A 14,254-nucleotide genomic window follows, 5' to 3' on the forward strand; every position below is an offset into this window, starting at 1 on the left:
AAAATACAAATAATAAAAATGTTTTCCTTTCATTTTCAAAAGTTATGGTTTATTTGATCTTTTCATTGACTACATTATTGGTCTTGTGTATTTATTTATTAATTTTTACTTTGTGATGTTTTGCTTAAAGTTTTTAAAACTTCACCCACCTGAAACAAAAATAAACCTCGGTTATCTGCCATATGCATTTTCAGGGACCCTCTCGGTCCCCCAGCACATCACACGAGGGTTTTACACTAGGGGTGCCTACTTACAAGTGTAAGCAACTACTGACTCATTTGTGCATAGTCAAATTTGTCCTTTGTAACTGTTTCCTTGTAATTATGTATGTTGCCGTGAAAAGCAGCTTTGATACTTTGCCTGTACTTTGGTCCAGGACTTGGTTGGGAAGACTGGGGACAGAAATGGCTGTTGCCAGGAGTCAGTGATATTTGTAAAAAGTACCCCCGACCCCTGTCCTTAGCCCTTAATGAAAGTTTGCCATGTTTGCTGTTTGTATCAACTGACTCAGAACTTTTTGCTCTTTTTTTCTTGCTTTCTTTTAGGAATTCTGTGGGTGAGTAGGCTGTGGGGTTGAAGGCAGGAACACCCTGCTGTTAGGAGCCAGAGAGGCTAATTCTTGAGGCCAGTCTCCCTGGCAACTGCCCACAGCCTTGACCTGTTTCCCCAAGGGCAGCAACTCACTTGCGGGCAAGGGTAATTTTTTTTTCAACTTTAACTTCCCAATTGTAAATGTTTGCTTGCTCTTTTCTCTTTTTTATAAAAGAAGTTTCTATTTGGAAAAGGAGCTTTGCAATTCTTGCTTTACTTGAGAAGAAATGACTAGGAAACCCCCTTTCTGCAGCCCTGCATAGATTACTGACGCTATGAATCTGCCCAGCATATCTTCTCCAGGGTTGTTATAGCTCTGAGATGAGAACTCTTGGCTGGAGAGGTTTCTGTCCTCTCTGGGGGGTCAGGGCCAGTGGCTAACAAAGCCTCTGGCTGCATGCCTCTCACTTTTCTCTCTGCAAAGAGTGTCCAATCAACCCTTCCCCCACCCAGAACTTTCTCTCAGTTCATCCTCATAAGGGTGCCGGGCCAGGAAACCCTCAGGCTTCTGCTTCCTTCCCTCCTTGAAGACTCTGCACACCCAGCTGGGCTGGTGGATGGAAAGGTGAGCTGCCCCCATTAGCACTGAGGCCCCTCCACCTTCCATGGCATCCAGGGATTTCCTTCTTTCCACCAACTCCTATTTCTCCCTAGGAGGGGGGTCAGGGTCCCCCTTCCCGGAAGCTGACGCCTAACAGAGATTCACATTTTAGTCTCATCCATGAGCTCCTCACTTGATTCCAAACAAGAGGTGACAGGTAGCGAGTGGGAAGAAATAAGCAAGAGGTGTTTGTGCCACAAACACTGCGACTGGCAGAGAATCCGAATTCCCGTAAAGGTAGCCGGGCCTACCTCGTTTTTCAATATTCTCCTTAAGGGAACTGTGTCTTTACAAGGATTGAAAGGAAGGTTACAGACGGACCCCGTCTCTTCCCACAGCAGCACATCGCGTGGTGGGCGAGGCCAGAGGGCTGCAGGTGCCGGCAGAGCCCCAGCCCAACAGCAGGACAGATGTGGGGAGGACTCCAGCCCAACAGCAGGACAGGCGGTGGTGGATTCAATCTCTCCACCCTGAAGGTAGGTGGTCTGTTCAGGCCTGGGTAGCAATGGGCACTGATCACCCTGATGGCACTAAGCAGATTCCTTAGATTCCCTTGTGTGTATGTGTCTTTCTAACCACCCAGCGGTGTTGGTAGCCATTCTGCAGGAGTTGAGGGAAACGACAGAGGAATTCTTTGCGGAGCTTCCTCAAGTTTCAGGTAAAGCTCTGGCTCTCGAATTCTCCCAGATGGAGTCCCTGACCTGGAGGCTGGTCCCTGTCACGACCAGCTGCCCCTCCTCTCGGATCCAAGAAGGGGTGGCGGGTGCTTCTGCAACACCCAGGGAGGGTCAGTGCCCTTGAGGTGACCACAAGAGGCCTGCTCTCTGCTCTGGGGGATGACGGGGCTGGGAGGTGGTCACTGCTAGGTGGCATGGCATGACAGGTCTTGCCCTCATGAGATGTGTAACCGGGATGGACCCGTGTCCATCAGCAAGTCATCACCCCAGCCCGACAGCAAGAAGGAATTCAGATGGAGGGAGAGCTCTGGCTGAGGAAGCAAGCCCTCTGGAGGGAGAGATGGCCAGGCTTGGAGGGAGGACGGGCTGGGCTTTGCCCGCAGAGGGGGCCTGTGGGGTGTTCCAGAAGCAGAGCAGACACACACCGTCAGGGGCTGCATCATGCCGAGGAGCTGGGTCCAGGCCGTGGGCGGCACCCCAGTGATGGCATTGCCCCAGGGGACGCCTTCGATGCCGACAGACTATGCGGAGACTGAGCCCACTCAACAGGCCCACACGCAGCGGTGACTCCACAGGGCACCCACTGATGCTTATTTCCAGGTGCTTCTCTGTCTTATTAGGCTCCCGTTTGCCAGTTAGTCATAACCTCACTGCTAAGCCAAGCAAGTCATTAAATTGCAGATGGAACCAAACTGGTGAGTGGTCACCATGTAGAAGAAACCCTACTCCTCAGTTTCAGCCCCATGTGGTCCTGGCAATGACAGGTTCCCACTGCTCCAGGACTTGCAGAATTTTAAAAACGGGAAGTCCTGTGTTCCTGGAAATCTCCCATCCAGTCCCCGCCAAGCTAGGTCAGTTGGTCGCCCTAACTTGGAAACGTTAAGATCCACCCACACTGGATGCAGAGGACATCAAAGCCAACCCCACAGAAGCCCTTGGGCTCAAATAAAGGAGCCTCATCCTGATGTTCCAGACACGGCCACCAGAGGGCAGCGGAGGATCATCGCTGTAACCTGGACTGGGGCTGCCAAGGTTAAATCCCACCTCTCAGGTCCAGGCCTCTTTTCTGGGTGGCATTATGGATTTCTATATACTTTTTTTCTAATGTAATGTCTTAGTCATAGTCTATCATCAGATATTTTAGGACTATGTTTAATGTTTAGAAGTGTGTTAGCACCACGCAATACTTACATCCCAGGTTCTCAAGCAGAGGTGGTCCACTGTGAGGACATTCTTGGCTGCAGTTATTATGGGCTGCTTTAAGATAGAAAACTGAATAGCAACAGTGAATACTGGGGAAATGTACTTTGCTCAGGAATAGTCCAGTTGTTGCAATATTTGACTGTCCATTTGGTTATTACAGAAAAATCCTTAACTGTTAAGTAGTGGTTGTTCCTGTAATAGTCTATTACCTGTGTTTCTACCTCTAGTGATGGGCTTTATGTGCTAGACCTTAATAGTCTTAAACCTGGGCAAGTGCATGGGTGCCTGTAAAAGAAACATGGTTTACAAGAATCAGGCACCATGATCAAGTGGGGTTTATCCCAGAGATGCAAGGATTCTTCAGTATAGGCAAATCAATTGATGTGATACACCACATTAACAAATTGAAGAATAAAAACCATATGGTCATCTTAATAGATGCAGAAACGGTTTTTTGACAAAATTCAGCATCCATTTATGATAAAAACTGTCCACAGGGTGGGTATAGAGGGAACCTACCTCAACATAGTAAAGACCATATAAGACAAACCCACAGCTAACCTCATACTCAATGGTGAAAAGCTGAAAGCATTTTCTCTAAGATCAGGAACAAGACAAGGATGCTGACTCTTGTCACTTTTATTCAACATAGTGTTGGAAGTCCTAGCCATAGCAATCAGACAAGAAAAAGAAAGAAAAGGAATCCAAATTGGAAAGGAAGAAGTAAAAATGTCACTGTTTGCAGATGACATGATACTATACTTAGAAAATCCTAAAGATGCTACCAGAAAACTACTAGATCTCATCAATGAATTCAGTAAAGTTGCAGGATACAAAATTAATATACAGAAATCTGTTGCATTTCTATACACTAACAACAAACTATCAGAAAGAGAAGTTAAGGAAACAATCTCATTTACCATTGCATCAAAAAGAATAAAGAACCTAGGAATAAACCTACATAAGGAGATGAAAGACCTTTACTTGGAAATCTGTAAGACACTGATGAAAGAAATTGAAGATGACACAAACAGATGGAAAGATATATCATGTTCTTGGAGTGGAAGAATCAATATTATTAAAATGACCATATTACCCAAGGCAATCTACAGATTTAATGCAGTCCCTAACAAAATACCAATGATATTTTTCACTGAACTAGAATAAATAATTTTAAAATCTGTATGGAAACACAAAAGACCCCAAATAACCAAAACAATCTTGAGAAAGAAGAACAGAGATGGAGGAATCACACTGCCTGACTTCAGACTATACTACAAAGCTATGGTAATCAAACTCGTATGGTACTGGCACAAAAACACACACATAGATCAGTGGGATAGAATAGAGAGCACAGAAATAAACCCATACACCCGTGGTCAATTAATCTACAACAGAGGAAGCAAGAATATACAGTGGAGAAAAGACAGTCTCTTCAATAAGTGGTGCTGGGAAAACTGGACAGTTACATGTAAAAGAATGAAATTAGAACATTTTCTTACACCATATACAAAAATAAACTCAAAATGGATTAAAAACCTAAACGTAAGACCAGAAACTATAAAACATAGTCAATACACTGTTTGTCATAAATCTTAGTAATATTTTTTTGAGTGTCTCCTAAGGCACGGGAAGCAAAAACAAAAAACAAACAAATGAGATCTAATTAAACTTAAAAGCTTTTGCACAGCAAAGGAAAGCATCAACAAAATGAAAAGACAACCTAAAGAATGGGAGAAAATATTTTTAAATGATGTGACCAATTAAGGGTTAATATCCAAAAATATATCAACAGCTCACACAACTCAACATTAAAAAACAAACAACCTGATTTAAAAATTGGCAAAATAACTAAATAGACATTTTTTCAAAGAGGCCAGATGGCCAACAGGCACGTGAGAAGCTCAGTATCACAAATCATCAGGGAGATGCAAATCAAAACCACAATGAGATATCACTTCACACCTGTTAGAATGGCCTCATCAAAAAGAACACATATAACAAATGTTGACAAGGATGTGTAGAAAAGGGAACCCTCATATGTAAATGTAAATTTGTACAACCACTATGAAAAACAGTATGGAGAATCTCTAAAAAACTATAAATAAAACTACCATATGACTCAACAATTCCACTTCTGGGCATATATCTGAAAAAAACCCTGAAAACATTAATTTAAAATGACACATGCACCCCAATGTTCATAGTAACATTATTTACAATTACCAAGATATGGAAGCAACCTTAGTGTCCATCAACAGATAAAAGGATAAAGAAGATATGGTATCTCTCTGCCATGGAATACCACTCAGCCATAAAAAAGAATAAGATTTGCCATTGGCAGCAACACAGATGGACTTGGAGCATATTATGCTAAGTGAAATAAGTCAGACAGAGAAAGACAAATACTGTATGATATCATTTATATGTGGAACCTAAAAAAGTAAAACAAACTAGTGACTATGACAAAAAAGAAACTGACTCACAGATATAGAGAACAAACTAGTGGTTTACCAGTGGAGAGAGGGAAAGAGGAAGGGGCTAGATAGGGGTAAGGCAATGACGTATCACCTCACACCAGTCAGGACGGGCATCATCAAAAAATCTACAAACAATAAATGCTGGAGAGGGTGTGGAGAAAAGGGAACCCTCATACACTGTTGGTGGGAATGTAAATTGATATAGACACTATGGAGAACAGTATGGAGGTTCCTTAAAATACTAAAAAGAGAGTTACCATATGACCCAGTGATCCCACTACTGGGCATATACCCAGAGAAAACTATAACTATAAAGGAGTCATGTACCACAATGTTCACTGCAGCTGTATTTACAATAGCCAGGACATGGAAGCAACTTAAGTGCCCATCAACATATGAATGGATAAAAAAGATGTGGTACATATATACAATGGAATATTACTCAGCCATAAAACGAAATGAAATTGAGTTATTTGTAGTGAGGTGGATGGACCTAGAGTCTGTCGTACAGAGTGAAGTAAGTCAGAAAGGGAAAAACAAATACCATATGCTAACACATATATATGGAATCTTAAAAGAGAAAAAAAATGGTTCTCAAGAACCTAAGGGCAGGACAGGAATAAAAACTCAGATATAGAGAATGGACTTGAGGACATGGGGAGGGGGAAGGGTAAGCTGGGACGAAATGAGAGAGTGACATGGGCATATATCCACTACCAAATGTAAAATAGATAGCTAGTGGGAAGCAGCCCCATAGCACAGCTCGGTGTGCTTTGTCAGCTCGGTGCTTTGTGACCACCCAGAGGGGTGGGATAGGGAGGGTGGGAGGGAGATGCAAGAGGGAGGGGATATGGGTATATATGTGTACATATAGCTGATTCACTTTGTAATACAGCAGAAACTAATACAGCAATGTAAAGCAATTATACTCCAATAAAGATGTTAAAAAAAAAAGAGATAGGGGTAAGGGATTAAGGGGTACAAACTATTATGTATAAATTAAGCTACCAGGATATATTGCACAACATGGGGAATATAGCCAATATTTTATAATACCTATAAATGGAGTATAACTTTTAAAATTGTGAATAACTATGTTGTACACCTGTAACATATAATATTGTATAGCAACTATAAATCAACAAAAAAACTAAAAAACTTAAAATAACTTACCTCTAAAAAAAAGAAACATGGTTTACCTGCACAACACTGATCAATTTTGAGAGATCATTAATGTCCTTGAAGTGGTTTTGTGGGTATAAACAGATGATGACAATCTGAATTACTCCCTCTCATTCTCGCAATGAAATTGTCTACTTAATCTATCAAGTCATGTTCATGCCCTGAGTTTATATACTTGTATCTATCAATAAACATTGTGATTCTCAGGAAAAAAAAGGAAGATGCCACGTTTGTGTCTATGAGATGTCCACAAAGTCAAATCAGATATTTTTCAGAATAAAGTCTTCACTAAAATTGTTTTTTTATTATATTTGAAGGGTGAAGACTTCTGGTAGTTTAGCGGAAAAGACATCCTGTGATTTTGGAAGAGATAAAAGTACATGACATATTTTCATCTGGAATGTGGAGAAGAAGGCAGGGCCTTAGAATGTCCGGATGGTTTACAGTTGGGAGAGTCCCGAGGTTATTTGCTTAGGCTGCTCCACTCTCTGGGGCGGAGACGTCTTGTGGAGCAGGAGGTGACCAGCAGGGCGGGATGCCAGCCTTCGGCTGGGTCCACAGCAGCCTCGATACCATCCTGTGCACTTCCACAGGTCCCTTCTCCTGTCCTGAGACCTGCAGGGAGGCAGGTGCTAACAGCTCCATGTCACAGGGGAGAAGCTGAGGTCAGGGCAGCACCAGGAATGGGCGTCTGGCCTGGGCTTCTTCTCTGTCCTTCTGGGCCCGCACAGCTCTCTGAGGACACCCCTCCTGCAGCACACACCTGCAGGGCCAGCCCTCAGGCCCAGGGAGCTCCAGGTGAGCTTGCAGAGAGCAGTGCAAACTAGCTAAAAACTGGGAATCAATCCCACAAGTTCTGGAGGCTGTGGGTTCCTATAATTTCACTCATTGTTTCCACAGTAGTGCCTGCCATGTAGTAGGCACTTAAGAACCTTTGTCGGGTGAATAATTATCCCAACGGACTGGTTCTCAAGAATAGGGTCCCAAGAAGGGTTTAGTCTTTGTTTTATTCCCTAAGCACTTTAAATGATATAACACTCTTCTTAGTTTCCTAGGGCTGTTGTAACAGATTGCCATAATCTGCATGGCTTAAACAACAGAACTGTGCTCCTTCACAGTTTTGGAGGCCAGAAGTCCAAAATCAAGGTGTGGGCAGGGCCACACTCTCCCCAAAGGCTTTAGGGGAGGGTCCCTCCTTGCCTCTTCCAGCTGCTGGTGTTGCTGGCAATTCTTAGCACTCCTTGGCTTGTGGCAGCATCACTCCAATCTCTACTTCCATTTTCACAGGTCACTCTCTTCCTTCCCTGTGTCCAAATCTGTCTTTCATAAGGCCACTGTCATTGGATTAATCCCGCTTTGATCCAGTATGATCTCACCTCAATCCTTACCCTAGTTACATCTGCAAAGACCCTATTTCCAAATAAGGTCATGTTCTGAGGTTCCAGGGGGTGTGAATTTTGGGGGCTCGCTGTTCACTACACTGCATACATCAGAACAACAGCACCTGTCGGCGCTGACATGGCAGTCCCTATGTTATGTGCTCTGCTTGTTTTCATATTTTATTCTCAGCACCACCCAACGAGGCAGGTACTACTATTATCATTCCCATTTTACATGTAGAAAAACTGAGGCAAGTTATGTAATTTGTCTGAGGTCTCAGAGATAAAGGTTGCAAACCCAGAGCTAGAATCCAAGTAGACATGAGACATTTGACCCTTGGGAGCACCTGGTGAAGCTGCCCAGGTGATGCCCTGTCTGGGATGATTCTCCAACACTCAGCTCTGCTGGGAAATACGCTAAGACACCTTTAACGAATCATTAGAACTAACTGAAATTTTATTTTTTCTGACTACTTTAAAAATTCTGGAATGTCCAGAAAATGAATATGGGAAAAGAACAAAGCCAGCTGTTGACATCCAGATGTCCATCCCCCTCTGTAAAATTCTTGGCCTGCCACACACCAGAGGGAGTTCTCACTAATCTTAGATCCCTCAACATGCCAAAAATGAGATCTTCATAACCTTCCAGGCTATAATTTTGAGGGGCACAAGGGAGGACAAAGCACATGATGCAGAAATTTAGGTCCTCACCGATCTCTTAGCCGGGGTGTTCACAGAACACTTAGGTGGCACATGTGGCCCCAGAGAGCACCCCTAGTTCACAGGCACTGTGGTGTCACACCTAAAACTAAGCCTTAGTATTAGGGACTGCCTTAACATCTGATGAAACTGGGAGGGACTTGGATGTTCTCACCACAAGCCCCCTCCCCACTCTGCTCCCTGGACACAGTGCCTTAGTCCGCACCTCCCCCTTCCCCCGACCAAGGGAGCAGACACTGTGCCTGCATCTCCCTTCAGGGTGGGTGTCAGGCCCTGCCAGCCTGTGAAATTATGAAACAAGTCAATCACATCTTCCTTCAGGAACCAGAGGTCACCTCACCCTCTCGTTACTACAAAGCCGGCCCCCCACCTACCCTGACGATTTCCTCTGTTCTGAGTACAACCTCCGTGAGGCCCTGGGTAGCCTGTGACTTGCGATATCTTCCACCCTGGGGGTTGTGAGTATAAGTGACTAATAAGCTGACACTAATCTCGTCTGTCCAGTGTTGTGGGTAGAGTGTTTGGCTGTCCCCATAACCCTGGGGCAGGAATCCTTCCCTCACTGAGGGGGTGAAGAGAGATAGCCACAGGGAGAAACATCTACAACACGATGTGGGAAAACATGAGACAAGAGACAAATGTGTGAAGCTGAAGGAAAGCAGAGAAACAAACAGTTTTCCCTGGAGCAGAGCTTAGAGAAGATACCAAGAGGTGGACCCTGGGCAGATGCAGCGCTGGAGGGACATTTGGGTCACGGGACAACGTAGGCATGGCTGTGACAACCAGCAGGGAGCTCGGGACACTCCATCTCACTCCTCAGCTCTTGAATCCAGACTCCAGCACTACTGTTCACTGGACACCGTGTGGATACCTTCTGAACAGGAGCTGCAGAGGTCACTGTAGGTGGAAGGGAGGTGTTTAAAGAGGCTCCGACTCTGACAGAGGAGAAATGTCTGCCTGTTGCCAGCTGTAGGGTGCCCTGGCCTTACCTGTAATCAAGAAATGGTACATGGTAAGGACTTACCTGAAATACTGCCTCCAGGTACTTTAGTGGATGGTATTACTCACTGGATTCGCAGTAGCTTCTTGGGGGCTTTGGTTGCATGGACACATTTTTGACAGAGCTGTAGAGGTAACTTTTAAAAACCCATATGAAATATACACTACCCTGATGAGGGTGAGGCGATTGCAATCTGGCAAAGGTTTTTTAAACAAATGGAAATGCAAGCCAAGGAGTGCACTGTCAGGAGGCAAGAGCAGCGAGCTGGATAAATCTCAAGCGTGCAAGCTAAAGGGCATCCTGTTAATATAACAAAAGAGCCAGAGTTCAAGGGGATCATATAACTGTCACCTCAAAAAAGGCAAGACTTGATTCATGAATGAGTCAGGATATGAATCCTTGATTCATATTCAATGCATGACATTTGTTCATGTTTCTGTGCCAATAATTTTAATTTAATAAGCCCATGTGTCAGGGGCCACTCAGATATGTTACAGCTGCAGCCTCCCCCTCCCTTATGCTTTGGAAAGTCCAGCTCCCTGGCTGGTTCCTCCCTCCAGCATCTACAGGGACATTCTGGGCTTGTATTTGCTGTATGCATGTGCCTTTCTAATGGGGCACAGGGGTACCTCCTCAGGTCACGCCAGCTGTAATGGCCCAAACGTAGCCTTCAAGACTCTATGAGCATGGCCTTCAGTGACTTTGGGGACATTCCCATGCAGTGGAGAAAAATGCTGAGAACAGGAAAAATACAGGAAGCAAATATATAGGTTACCTGAATTTGAGGCTAAAAATCAAAATCACTCAAATACAACAATGAACTTAAGCATGACAAGGACAATTTTCTGATTATGAATCGTTTTACAAAAGAGTATACAGTAAAAGGGAGATAATAGGTCATTTTTAATCCCACATAAGGAAGAGTATTGAAGAGGAATTAATATTAGGTCTCCTAATTAATTAATATCAATGGGGACTTACATACAACAAAGAGGTAGTGACTTTAACATAAATTCTTTTTTCTCCCTAGTCAAACAAAGAAAGACACTTGGCTAGGATTAGGAAAAATATGTTCCAAAATACCATCCAAGATTTGTATCCTTAAGTAAATGGGTATGAAAACGTCAAAGGAGAAGAAAGAATGAGATGACACTATAAGGTCTGGAACCTCTAAAAGGAAAGACACTGATAGAACCAGTCATTTGTTGAAACTGTGCCAACTTTCTGAACACCAGGCCATTGACATTTGGCAGGACCCATTCAACTGTCCCTAGATATCAATTTCTGAGCAGGTTTTGTTTTGTTTTGTTTTGTTTTTTAACTCAGTAATGTATGAAAGGACTGAAGATCTTGACAATAACCGAGCCCAGCGTACAGTGAGAACTCAATGTCCTTTATCACAGGCACCCTCAGCCAAGATGGCGCTGCCCTTGTCAGCATCAACACGGACCTGGGCATTGAGTTCTGATGCATGCAGTTCCGTAGACCAGTGTGGACTCTCAGAGTTCTCTAGAGGTCCAGTCTTCCAGATCCAAATCCTCTCTGGGCCCACATCGTGTTTCTCCATGTTATCTGGGAAGCACTGCTTTGTTTCTTTGATTTATAGTTTTTTATTGTCCTATGAGAGTTTTCCATGTATGCATTTTCAATTCCTCAAAACATTCTCAATACAACCCATAAGTATTTATTGATTTCCCCCTTTCAATTAACAGACTTCTTAAAATGTTGTTCCCATTTAACTAGGAATGGCTATTTTGTGATGCCCTGACCTTGCCTTTCTCTCTCTTTAACCTGAACAGCCTGCCCACCATCAGTTCACTGAACTTGCACCGAAGATGCACGTACCATTTCCCAGACACCAAGAAGACAGAGCCCACGATCTGATGGCTTAGGGACTTCCTCTTGGAGGCTGGCTTCCTATACGGGGAGTTTCAACAGACAGTGTCTGATATGCCAAGAGCTGGGTGTAAGAAGGTGAGAGAGTAGTGTGTCCAGTTTCCCACAAAGGAGGGGTAACTGGATAAAAGGAATTGAGTTTTGAGGGATAAGTCATCTTGGCCAGAGGAAGAAAATAAAAGTCATATTTTAGACAGAAGGGGCAGCTGAGCAGACGTGTATGGACAAACACAAGAGCACACTTATGTTTGGTAAATATTCACTACCGTGGAAAGACGTGAGGTGAGGGGAGGTGGGGTGGAAGACAGAGAGTCAGATGGAGCTTGTGAGAAGGCCGTCTTCAGCCTCTGGGGCTTTGAGCTTCTGTCTGTAGCAGGAGAGAGAGGTCAAAGTGGGATTACAGTATATGCACATCCAGTCAAGTGAGAAACCCCTTGACCTTTCAGACTAATGAGACAGTAGTTTCCTTTGTTGGCATAAGCTATTCTGAGTTGTCTTCTGTGATCTGCAACTAACACAAACGGGAAGCCACGGAAGCATTTGATGGGGGTAGGGACGTGGTCCCCCTGCATCTTAGAGCTGTCTTTAGCTGCCGTTGGAGGATCAGGGATGGGAGGGGATGGGGGATTCAGGACATGGAGCGGAGATTACTGCAATGAGCCCAGTAGAGTAGGCTCTAACATAGGACAGGAAGAGAGAAAGTTTAGAGAAAGAACAGCCAAAGGTCGAGCCCAATTAAACATGGAGGAAGTTTGTTGAGAATGACCCCGAGTTTCTGATGTTGGTGAGTAGCAGAGTGAAGGATCAGCTCTGGGAGAAGGTGGACCTGCTTGGTCTTTATTATTTGGAGTTTGAGTTATTGTTGGAGATTTAGGGTCGCAATAAATAATATACCTCTGCTTGAGGGTTCAATTCAGAGATAAACCGAGGGTCAGTTAATTAGAGAGGCAAGTGTGAGATTTATTATTGAAAAGATCTCTACAGGAAGATGGAGCTTAGGAGGACGGTTCATTGGGCCTATCAGTATACCCCTCTGCTCTGCATGGCCTAGAAAAGGTGAGAACTCAGAAACTGTGCAGACACATCAGCCCTGAAGGAGGACCCAGAAGAGCTGAAGCCCCACGCTGTCTATTGCTTCTGCCCAAACTCACCCATCAGGAGTGAGAGAAGAGGACAAGAGAGGTGAGGAGTGGTGTTATAAAGGCAGTTCTGCCACAGCAGACCCAGGAGTAGGGTGAGTGTTGCTGCCAGGAGACCTCTTACAACCTGTAAGTGAAGCACCCAGCAGGTCCTTCCAAGCCTGTGTCCGATGTTCACGGGGGAGATCCCAGGGCATGAAAGATGCACACGTGTGTGCTGGATACACATGAAATGAAATCTCAGGAAGGCATGGGCTGCCCCAGGGAGAGACTTTGCTTAGGAGACAGCAGTGGCCTGCAGTGGCCCAAGGATGATGGATCCCTAAGTATCACCACTGAAGAACTCTTTAATGAGACAAAACAGTGACTTCCAAGGAGAGCTAGCAAAGAGGAGTGTCCCAAATGCCAAATGTTATACTCTGTAAAGAAGTCCATTAGGATATGCAATGAAAACTGTCCTTAGGTTTCAGCAATATGGGCATCACACATGAAATTCAGAGAAATAGCCAGGGCAGGATTCCCATGTTGGTCAGGCTGTAGTATCGAGGGGGGCTACCTCCTGATCACTAAGTTGAACAGGGCCATTTCCTGTTGGGATCCCAAGTGCAAACGAAGCAGCATGACTCTGGGTGTTGCCTGCTGAATTCTCACTAGTGTAGCTCAGAGGGGAGGCTGAGTGTAATCACCTCAGAGCCCCTATGTTTTCAGCCAGAGGTTTTCAATCTGTGCTCCTGGGAACCTTGAGGTTTCAGGGATCCCTTAGAGCCAGCAAACGGTCGGCTTACCCCTACTCCAATGCAAGTGTCTCTGAACATTACAGCTCTACCTTTTCATCACATACCTGATACTCCACTTGAATGGCAGGGTCCCAATTTTCCTTAAAGTTTGAAAAGTTCTGTTAAAGACTAATAAAATGACATCTAAATTTACGCTACATTTTTTGTTTCATCTTGTTTTTATTCTTTGTAAATACACTAAATTAAAATACACACTGGAAAGATCAATGCTGAAAACACAAGGGTCAAAAACACTCATGAAATTATGGTTTGGCATTGAGTTGGGAGGGTATATGCATTTGTAGAAAAGATTGGATTTTGGCTGCAAGTTAAAAAACAATCCACACAAAGGACCTGTATCTTTACTGCTAAGCATAAGCTGAAATCATCTAAATATTACTCAAATTATCTGCCAAGGATATTTTTTATCGACTAAAATGTATATTTTCCTGCATATTTTTACATTTAATGGTGCATTTAATTATTTGATCTGTAAGATGTTTTCTGGATAGTACAAAGGTATTTTGCTGTATAAAATATGGGGTTGTGACAGAGATACTTCTTTAGAATTTTACTTGAGATATAAATAAGCTGCTCTTCACCTTGGTCT

General features: G+C 43.9%; 1 long non-coding RNA gene across 1 annotated transcript; it reads left to right on the forward strand.

The window, feature by feature from the left end:
* The first annotated feature begins 945 nt into the window (after positions 1-945).
* LOC102999868 (uncharacterized) lies at positions 946-13,879 on the forward strand. Its single transcript, XR_451892.2, has 3 exons — positions 946-1,156; positions 1,531-1,668; positions 11,633-13,879. It is a non-coding gene; the product is annotated as an uncharacterized LOC102999868 (long non-coding RNA).
* The last annotated feature ends 375 nt before the right edge of the window (positions 13,880-14,254 follow it).

Source organism: Balaenoptera acutorostrata, chromosome 2 (assembly GCF_949987535.1).
Source record: "Balaenoptera acutorostrata chromosome 2, mBalAcu1.1, whole genome shotgun sequence".
NCBI lineage: Eukaryota > Metazoa > Chordata > Mammalia > Artiodactyla > Balaenopteridae > Balaenoptera > Balaenoptera acutorostrata.